This window comes from Manacus vitellinus, unplaced genomic scaffold (genome assembly GCF_001715985.3).
Source record: "Manacus vitellinus isolate BGI_N305 unplaced genomic scaffold, ASM171598v3 scaffold_33_pilon, whole genome shotgun sequence".
Lineage (NCBI taxonomy): Eukaryota > Metazoa > Chordata > Aves > Passeriformes > Pipridae > Manacus > Manacus vitellinus.
The window spans coordinates 2,428,483-2,436,530 of record NW_021940478.1 but is presented as its reverse complement, the minus strand read 5'-3'; the positions used below and the strand labels follow the sequence as shown (position 1 = coordinate 2,436,530).

Genomic DNA, 8,048 nt, shown 5'->3' with positions numbered 1-8,048 from the left:
AGGTCTCAAAGGAAACTAAAGCTATGTAAGAATTAAAAGGAGCAGCGTAAGGTTTGTTGTAACCTTGGAAGCTATTGAGCATACTGAAATCTTCCTGCAAGGTTTTCAGGAGAAAGGATAGACTTTGTCATGTAAACTAATTATAGTTCTATTCTCTCTGAGCAGTGAGTGAATTTCTAGGCTTAAAAACTTGTCTTGTTTACATTCTACTAAAAACTGTCTTTTGCCGAACCCTGTTGTTTTTTTTTTTTTTAATCTACTTTGAGGAATATGCAAACATAGACAAAAACAACTCCCTGTTCTGGCTGACACAGGCTTCTATCAGACGTATCTCTGATAGCTCTTCACCTAGAATACTGTGATTTTTAGCTCCATTCTAATTTTCATGTATTTTTTAGCAGGTCTTGACACCTCATTTGAGGTTGTGTATTTCTCCAGGTAAGAAAGAGAAAATGGGGAATGAATACACTATATGTACACAGAAGAATAACCTTGCAACTCCCGTAGTTTGAGTTAAACGAGGTTTAACTCGTACAGAGAGCAGACATGGGTAAGGAAGCCATCTTTTATGATAGAAAGCTCCAGAAAGGTTCAACACTGATTTTCCCCTGAGTGCTTTGCTTAATGGACATGATTTGCCACTTTTGTTTCTCTTACTTAGTTTCTGATACCATAAAAATTCCTATTGGCTTTGGGGACATTTTTTGCATTAAATGTTGCTCAACATGAGCCTGTAAAATGCATGTCCAACTTCCAGAACACAATTAATACTAATAAAATGGATCCAAGATTTTGTCTGATTGATATTCAGATGTATAGCGGTCAAAATCCTTCCACACTTAAAATATCTATATAAAATCCACTGAAAGCTGCAACACCTGGCATATACAATTAAGAAAATAATTTTTAAAAAGTAGAAGACAACAGTAACATTGATCATTTTGTTAACAGTTTATCTTTGTGTTGCCACAGTTAAAATGCACAGTCTTGAGCTATCTGCTACTGCTATATTATTCACACAGTTTTATTTTGCACCTACTTTAACCATGGAAACTTCAATGTAGATACACAGAGACATTCTGGCATTCTTTTTCATAGAATCATAGAATGCTTTGGGTTGGAAGGGACCTTAAAGACCATCTAGTTCCAACCCCCAGTCATGTGAGTAGGATGCCACTCACTAGATCAGGTTGCTCAGGGCCCCATCCAACCTGGTCTTGAACACTTCTGGGAATGGAACATCCACAACTTCTCTGTGCAAGCTTTCCAGTACCTCACTACCCTCTGAGTAAAGAATTTATTCCTGACTTCTGACCTAAATCTCTCCTCTTTTGGTTTAAAACCATTCCTCCTTGTCCTATCACGGTCTGCCTGTGTAAAATGTTCCTCTCCTTTTTGTAAGCCCCCTTTAAGTACTCAAAGGCCACAGTAAACCTTCTCTTCTTCAGGCTGAACAACCCCAACTCTCAGCCTGTCTTAGTAGGAGAGGTGCCCAGACCTCTGATCATTCTCATGGTCCTCCTTCAGATCTGTTCTAACAGGCCCACATCTTTCTTGTGCTGTGGACCCCAAACCTGAATGCAGTACTACAGGTGGGGTCTCACAAGGGCAGAGTAGAAGGGCAGAATTACCTCCCTCAACCTCTTGGACACTCCTCTTTTGATGCAGCTCAGAATGCAGTTGGCTTTCTGGGCTGGATGTGAACACTATTGGCTCATATCCAGATTTTCATCCACCAGAACCCCCAAATTCTTATCTGCAGAGCTGCTCTCAATGATTTCTTCTCCCAGTCTGTACTCATGTCTGGGATTGCCATGACCCAGGTGCGGCACCTTGCACTTGGGGTTCTTGAACTTCACTAAATTCTTACCACCCCAAAAATTTTCCAGGTCCCTCCAGATCTCATCCCTTCCTACTGTTTTGTCAACCACACCACTCAGCTTGGTGTCATCTACAAACTTGCTCAGAGTACACTCAGTCTCACTGTCTGTATCGTTGATAAAGATATGGAAGAGCATTGGTCCCAAGACAGAGCCCTGAGGGAAACCATTCTCCACCAATCTCCATATGCACATGGAACTATTGATCACAACTCTGTCTCTCCAGACAATTCCTTATCCATTGAATAGTCCACCCTTCAATATGTCTCTCCACTCTGGAGACAACGCTGTTGTGTGGGACTGTGTCAAAGGCCTTACAGAAGTCTAGGTAGAGCACCTCAGTTGGCCTTCTTTGACCATTGCAGTCACTCCATCACAGGAGGTCGCCAGATTGGCCAGGCATGATTGGCCCTTAGTGAAGCTATGCTGGATGTCCTGGATCATCTCCTTGTCTTGCATGTGTCTTAACATTGCTTCCATGAGGATTTGTTCAATGATCTTCCCAGGTACAGAGGTGAGGCTCCATAGTCTGCAGTTCTCTGAGTTGTCTTTTCTCCCCTTTGTAAAACAGGAGTGATGTCTTCTCTTCTTCCAGTCACCAGGGACTTTGCCTGACTTTCATGACTCGACAAATAACATGAAAAGTGGCTTGGCAACAGCATCACCCAGTTCCCTCAGGACCCTGGGATGCATGTCATCAGGCCCCACAGACTTTTTGTTGGCTAGGCTAGAAATTTAGGTGAAAATTAAAAATCTGTAACATTTAGCAGATCATTGTTAATATGAAACAGTTCATACTGCTGTATCTCAACCAGGGAAAAAAAAAACCCACAATAAAATCCTCCTCCCCAAATCCCACATCGTTAATTTTAAGATCCAGTTCAATGACTCATAAAAAGGTCAGTATAACATTGTTGCTTATGATAACAGAATACCGATTTTGATGACCCTGGTGGGCTTTTACAGTCCTGTAATCTGATAGAATGAAAAGAGCTGATAAAGAATCAAAAATGTATACATCAGAGAGACCTGGCTTCTAAATGTTATGTATTTTTCAGAAGAAGAATTTTAAGTGTATACTTAATGGAAATGAGTGAAAGTTATTATGTTATTTTCCTTACATGTCAGAGAAAGAAAGAGAGATTTGTTTATGTAAGTTTTAATGTTGTTTAAGGTTCAAAATTCAACAGAAAGAAAAGACAGAAAGAGAAGTCAGAGTATAGAGAGGGAAAAAGAAAGAAAATAAAAAAGAATTTCCAAAATGAACTCCTTTGATTACACATGTGCTCCTTTGATTACACAAGTTCAAGGATTTTTAAAAAATCTTTTTGATTATTTTTTAACTAAGTCTGCACTGAAGAAAAAAATGGAAGACATAAATCTCACTTCCATAACAGAATCCATGTTCACCTGGAAGAAAAAATCTTTTTTTTAAAATAAAATATTATTCCCCTTGGAGACATAGCTGAAATTTTACCTTTCTCATATTCACACTCTGGACACACCAACTACAACTACACTGCTCCAAAATTATCACATACCTAATATTGCATTGTCTTGCACCTTTTGCTTAATCTACACATTGCAAACTGACTTAAAAATTCACAAATGAAAAAAACAGTCATGCAGATATTACACATTGTATTTAACTTGGCCACACAAAAATGGCCTTATAGGACTTATTCCAAATATTCCAAAACTTCTAAATTTATTGATATATTTGGGTAATCACCATCAGTCCTTTATCATTTATACTTCATGGAAACTATGATCAACTAAAAATAACGGTATTTTGCAGCCAGTTCATGTTCAATGGTCCATGCAATTAACTGCTGGAATTGAGCAAGTTGACTTACAGAGGAAGCAAACCTGCATTTGGACACATAATCAACCATTTTCATATTCAGTTATTGAATCAGCAATTGTAATTGTAACAAGTACAATGGGAATATATACAAATGTATGTTCATGTATGTATGGCCAGTCTTCCCGAGCGAAGATTTGGGAAAGGTCTTTACCCTTCGAGCCTGCGCAGTGGATTTTTTAGGTGAGACACAGTGTGAGCTGAACTGAGCCCACCCTTTAGTCCTGAGGTTCATCTGCCGGGGCCGAGTGAGCTTGGACGGTGGCAACGAGGTCCTCAGGACGTAGGTTTGTTTAGAGTGACCTTCTCTTAGATGGATGGCCTTACAGGGGTGACGAGCTCCATCTGCCCGGGGGAGTTTCCCTTGACCGGGAATCGAACCCGGGCCGCGGCGGTGAGAGCGCCGCATCCTAACCACTAGACCACCAGGGGTCCATATATACATATATAAACATTCAGAATGTTTAGCAGAAGTTACCAATTAAAGCAGAGAATGTTTGTTTATCCTTTCCTCACTCACAGCACACAGTCCTTAGTAACATAAATTTTATGCTACTAACTGCATAAAGATGTAGTTAGGGAGAATTAAAGAAATAAATATGCTGTCAAATACCATTAGAAATACTGTCTGTATTAGGTATTTTAACTAGATAATCTTGATACAGACATGTATGTGCACTTCAATTTGTCTCTTCAGCCACAGCTTCGGTCTCTTCTTCTACTATGTAAAAACAACCTTCATCAGAGGTAGGTCAGAACCATATTTTATTACAAACAGTCCGCATAAACCTTTAGCCTCTACTGCAAATTTTGTCTTATGGTGAGCTTTGTTAAGATCTTCTGAAATTCATTCATTTTTTCCTGAAGGGTGGATCTCTGTTCTTGGTAGTTCTACATTAGGGTGAGGTTGTTTCAAAACTGGCTGAATAGCCAGGCCCAGATGGTGGTGATCTGTGACATAGAATCTAATCGGAGGCCAGTAATTAGCCATGTACCCCTGGGATATATAATGGGTCCAGTCGTGTTTAACATCTTCGTTAGTGACCTGGATGATGGGGCAGAGTGTACCCTCAGCCAGTTTGCAGGCAACACAAATCTGGGAGTAGCAGCTGATATACCAGAGGGTCACACTGCTCTCCAGGAAGACCACAACAGGTTGGAGAAATGGTCCAACAGGAAGCTCATGAGGTTCAACGAGGTGAAGTGCAAATTTTTGCACCAGTGGAGGAACAACCCCATGCACCAGTATATGCTGGGAGCCACACAGATGTAAAACAGCTTTGCAGAAAAGGGGCAATTCAATGTAAAACAAATTCATTTCAGTAGAGCTTAGTGTTGTGCCATGTGTGAAGATTTAAGGAACAAAACAATCAAAATTAAACATCAGAATCTAGTACTTTTATTTCAACCCCTTACACTGGCCAACATTTAAATGCTGTTTTAGAATGAAACAGCATAGAAATAGAAAAAAATGCATCTATATTCCCCTATAATATAGCATGTAGATAAAAGAGCAGCCACATAGGAATTGATATCAGCAAGTCTAAATAGCAATAAAAACACTGTTAATGGCTGTTTGTTATAAATAGAAGATTATAATCATCCTGATTTGTTGTGGTGATATTGGATAGTGTCTTTTTATGCAAAGGTCCTGCATACGGTAATGAATAAGGAGGTTTACGTGTTAGCTGTGAATGAGAAAAGATAAGCTCTATCAAAGCAAGATGGAAAGCTTTTTCTTACTCTGTGTTTAAGACCCCACAACCAAATATCTCAGTTTGTAGAGCAGCACCTTCAACAAGAGTTATATACTTAAATACTGTTGAAACCAAGATACTTGTTCTCTATTGCTTTAAAGTAAGTATTTCAAGTAAGGTAACAACATACTTAGGCCTTAAATCTTGAAGTGGCCACTTCCAAATACTTTTAAAATGGATTAAAATACCCCCTGTCAATAATTGCAATTTTTTTTTTTTTTTTTTACTTTATATAACAGAAAATTACACAGTGTGCCCGTGGAGCACCGTAATTCTTATCTGTGTGCTGTAAAAAAATTGCGTCATTAGGGTTGAGACAAAAACAGTGAAAGCACTGAACGGTTTAAAAAACGTAACCTATGAAGAGAGGCTAAGAGCACTGAATTTATATGACCTACAGAGGAGATAAGTAAGAGGTGATAAAATAAGTATATATAAGTACATTCCAGGAATTAACAAATAGAAAAAAAAAAAAAAGGCATTTTAACTTAATTTGTTCTTGTAAGTAAAAGAATAAGTAAAGCCCTGAACTAAAGAAAATGGAGACCAAAAAGGGAAAAAGCAATGCATAAAAGTGAGGTCAATTAGATAGTGGAATAACCTGCCAAAACAGCTATTATCACTGAAAGTATTCATGGCATACCACAGAAGGAATCTATAAAAAATAGTAAGTAGAATTCTACTTCTATACAAAGATGGGTCAGATGACCCAATCAGTCATTTCTAACCCTAGTATCTATTATTTAAGGATGATACAAGAAAACAAGACAATAAAACACCAGCAGAATAAATAGCAATGCACAGAGGTAGATTTGTCCTTCAGGAGGAATACTTTCATATGTATATCTCAAAATACATTTGTAGTGATTAATTAGCAACATAGACTGATTAATAAGTTGTTTAGGCTGATGTTGTTTAAAAGTGCTATAACATCAAATAATCTTGCAATTTTTAAGAGGTTTAATGTTGTACAAAATGATCTATTAGCTCTGTGTTGAAGCCTAAATTATTTTTAATCTGAATGCAAGCAATTTTTCAGTTTGATGTAGAATACCATTAAGTACTTAAAAATATTAATTTAACAAAGTTTATGTATTAATATTCTGAGAACAATGCCTCCTTAAAGCATGAGCACTTTACCATTAAATTTAGCATCTTAACTTCTTTTTCTTCTTTTTTTGAACCTTCCTTAGATTACCAAATCAAGAAATCTCACTCTATTTTCAGAAAAGACATCGAAAGACAGCTTGATAGAGTTATAGGTAACTTATTTAAAGTAGTGTAAAGAGTGGATCTATTAATGGGAGATCTATGCTCTATCAATGCATAATTTCCACACAAATCATGAAGACTTAGTGACATGCTCCTTCACTATTACATGACTCAAATTTATTTAATGCTTAAGAAAACCAGTGTCACAATCACTACCACCAACACCAAAGAAATCACAAACCCTCATTTATTTAAATTCACACAAAATGCAGAAGAGGACAGGCAAAAAACCTCCTGTGACACAAAAAAATCGTAATTCAATATTATGTTTTCCCTGCTTGCATAAAAACAAAACAATACTTTAAAAATTTTTATTATAAGTTATTTTTTGCTCAAAATTTTCAGCATTTTTAGATATCAGTTTTCGGCATTTTTGTGCAACCCTGAAATAGTCAGTTTTTTGAAAAAAATATCGAAGTTAAGAAATTTCTGTACAACAAATGAATAGCAACCTGCGCAATCTTCAGATGACATTTTCTTATGAAATTGCTAATCTCACCTCTTCAACACTGTGTGGTGTCTGATGATCTCATTCCTTTAAGATTACCTTAGAACCTTAATTAAATTTTTTAGAAGTATTTAAAATCTACTTTAAACAGATGATGTATGTAACTGCAGAATAAGAAAAATACCCTAATTAAATACAATAATTAAACAACAGGCATAATACATGAAGCATAATTTACTCCTTGGAGTTAATCAATAATTTTTTTTCCTTTAAATAATAACATAGCAGAATCAGAACAGATTTATTTATGTCTCTTCATAAGAATTTCAATTGCAATTGAGATATTTCACAGTACACTTTCTGAGAATTTCCCCTGCTCCCACCTCATGAAGAAAAAAAATGCCTGATGCATAATAAATTTAGATCCAATTATCTTCTCATGATACATTTTTGTAAAATAAATTGATAGTGATAGATGTACACTTAAAAACCACCAGGCGCTCATCATTTTACATACACAGAACAGCTTGATGTTGTGAACTGACAGAGAATGCACAATAGTTCTTCCTCCCATAGTATATCCATTTATTTTATACTGTTGAGTGTTCTTCTAGACAGTTCAATCATTTTCAAGATGAATGTGTTAGAAAAGGAATGGCTTATAAAGGTCCCCACAGTATTTTTCCATGAGTGTTTCTGACAATCCGAAGCAAAACCATACAGGCAAATACACAAACCCCAAAACAAACAAACCCCCAACCACCAACAAAAAAAATAACCAAACAAAAAAAAAAAAAAAAAAAAAAAAAAAAAAAAAAACAAAAACA

At 36.7% G+C, this 8,048-nt stretch overlaps 1 non-coding gene across 1 annotated transcript; it reads right to left on the bottom strand.

Annotated features, from left to right (window-relative positions):
- Positions 1 to 4,104: 4,104 nt before the first annotated feature.
- Positions 4,105 to 4,176, bottom strand: TRNAE-CUC. Its single transcript has one exon. It is a non-coding gene; the product is annotated as a tRNA-Glu (tRNA).
- Positions 4,177 to 8,048: the final 3,872 nt, after the last annotated feature.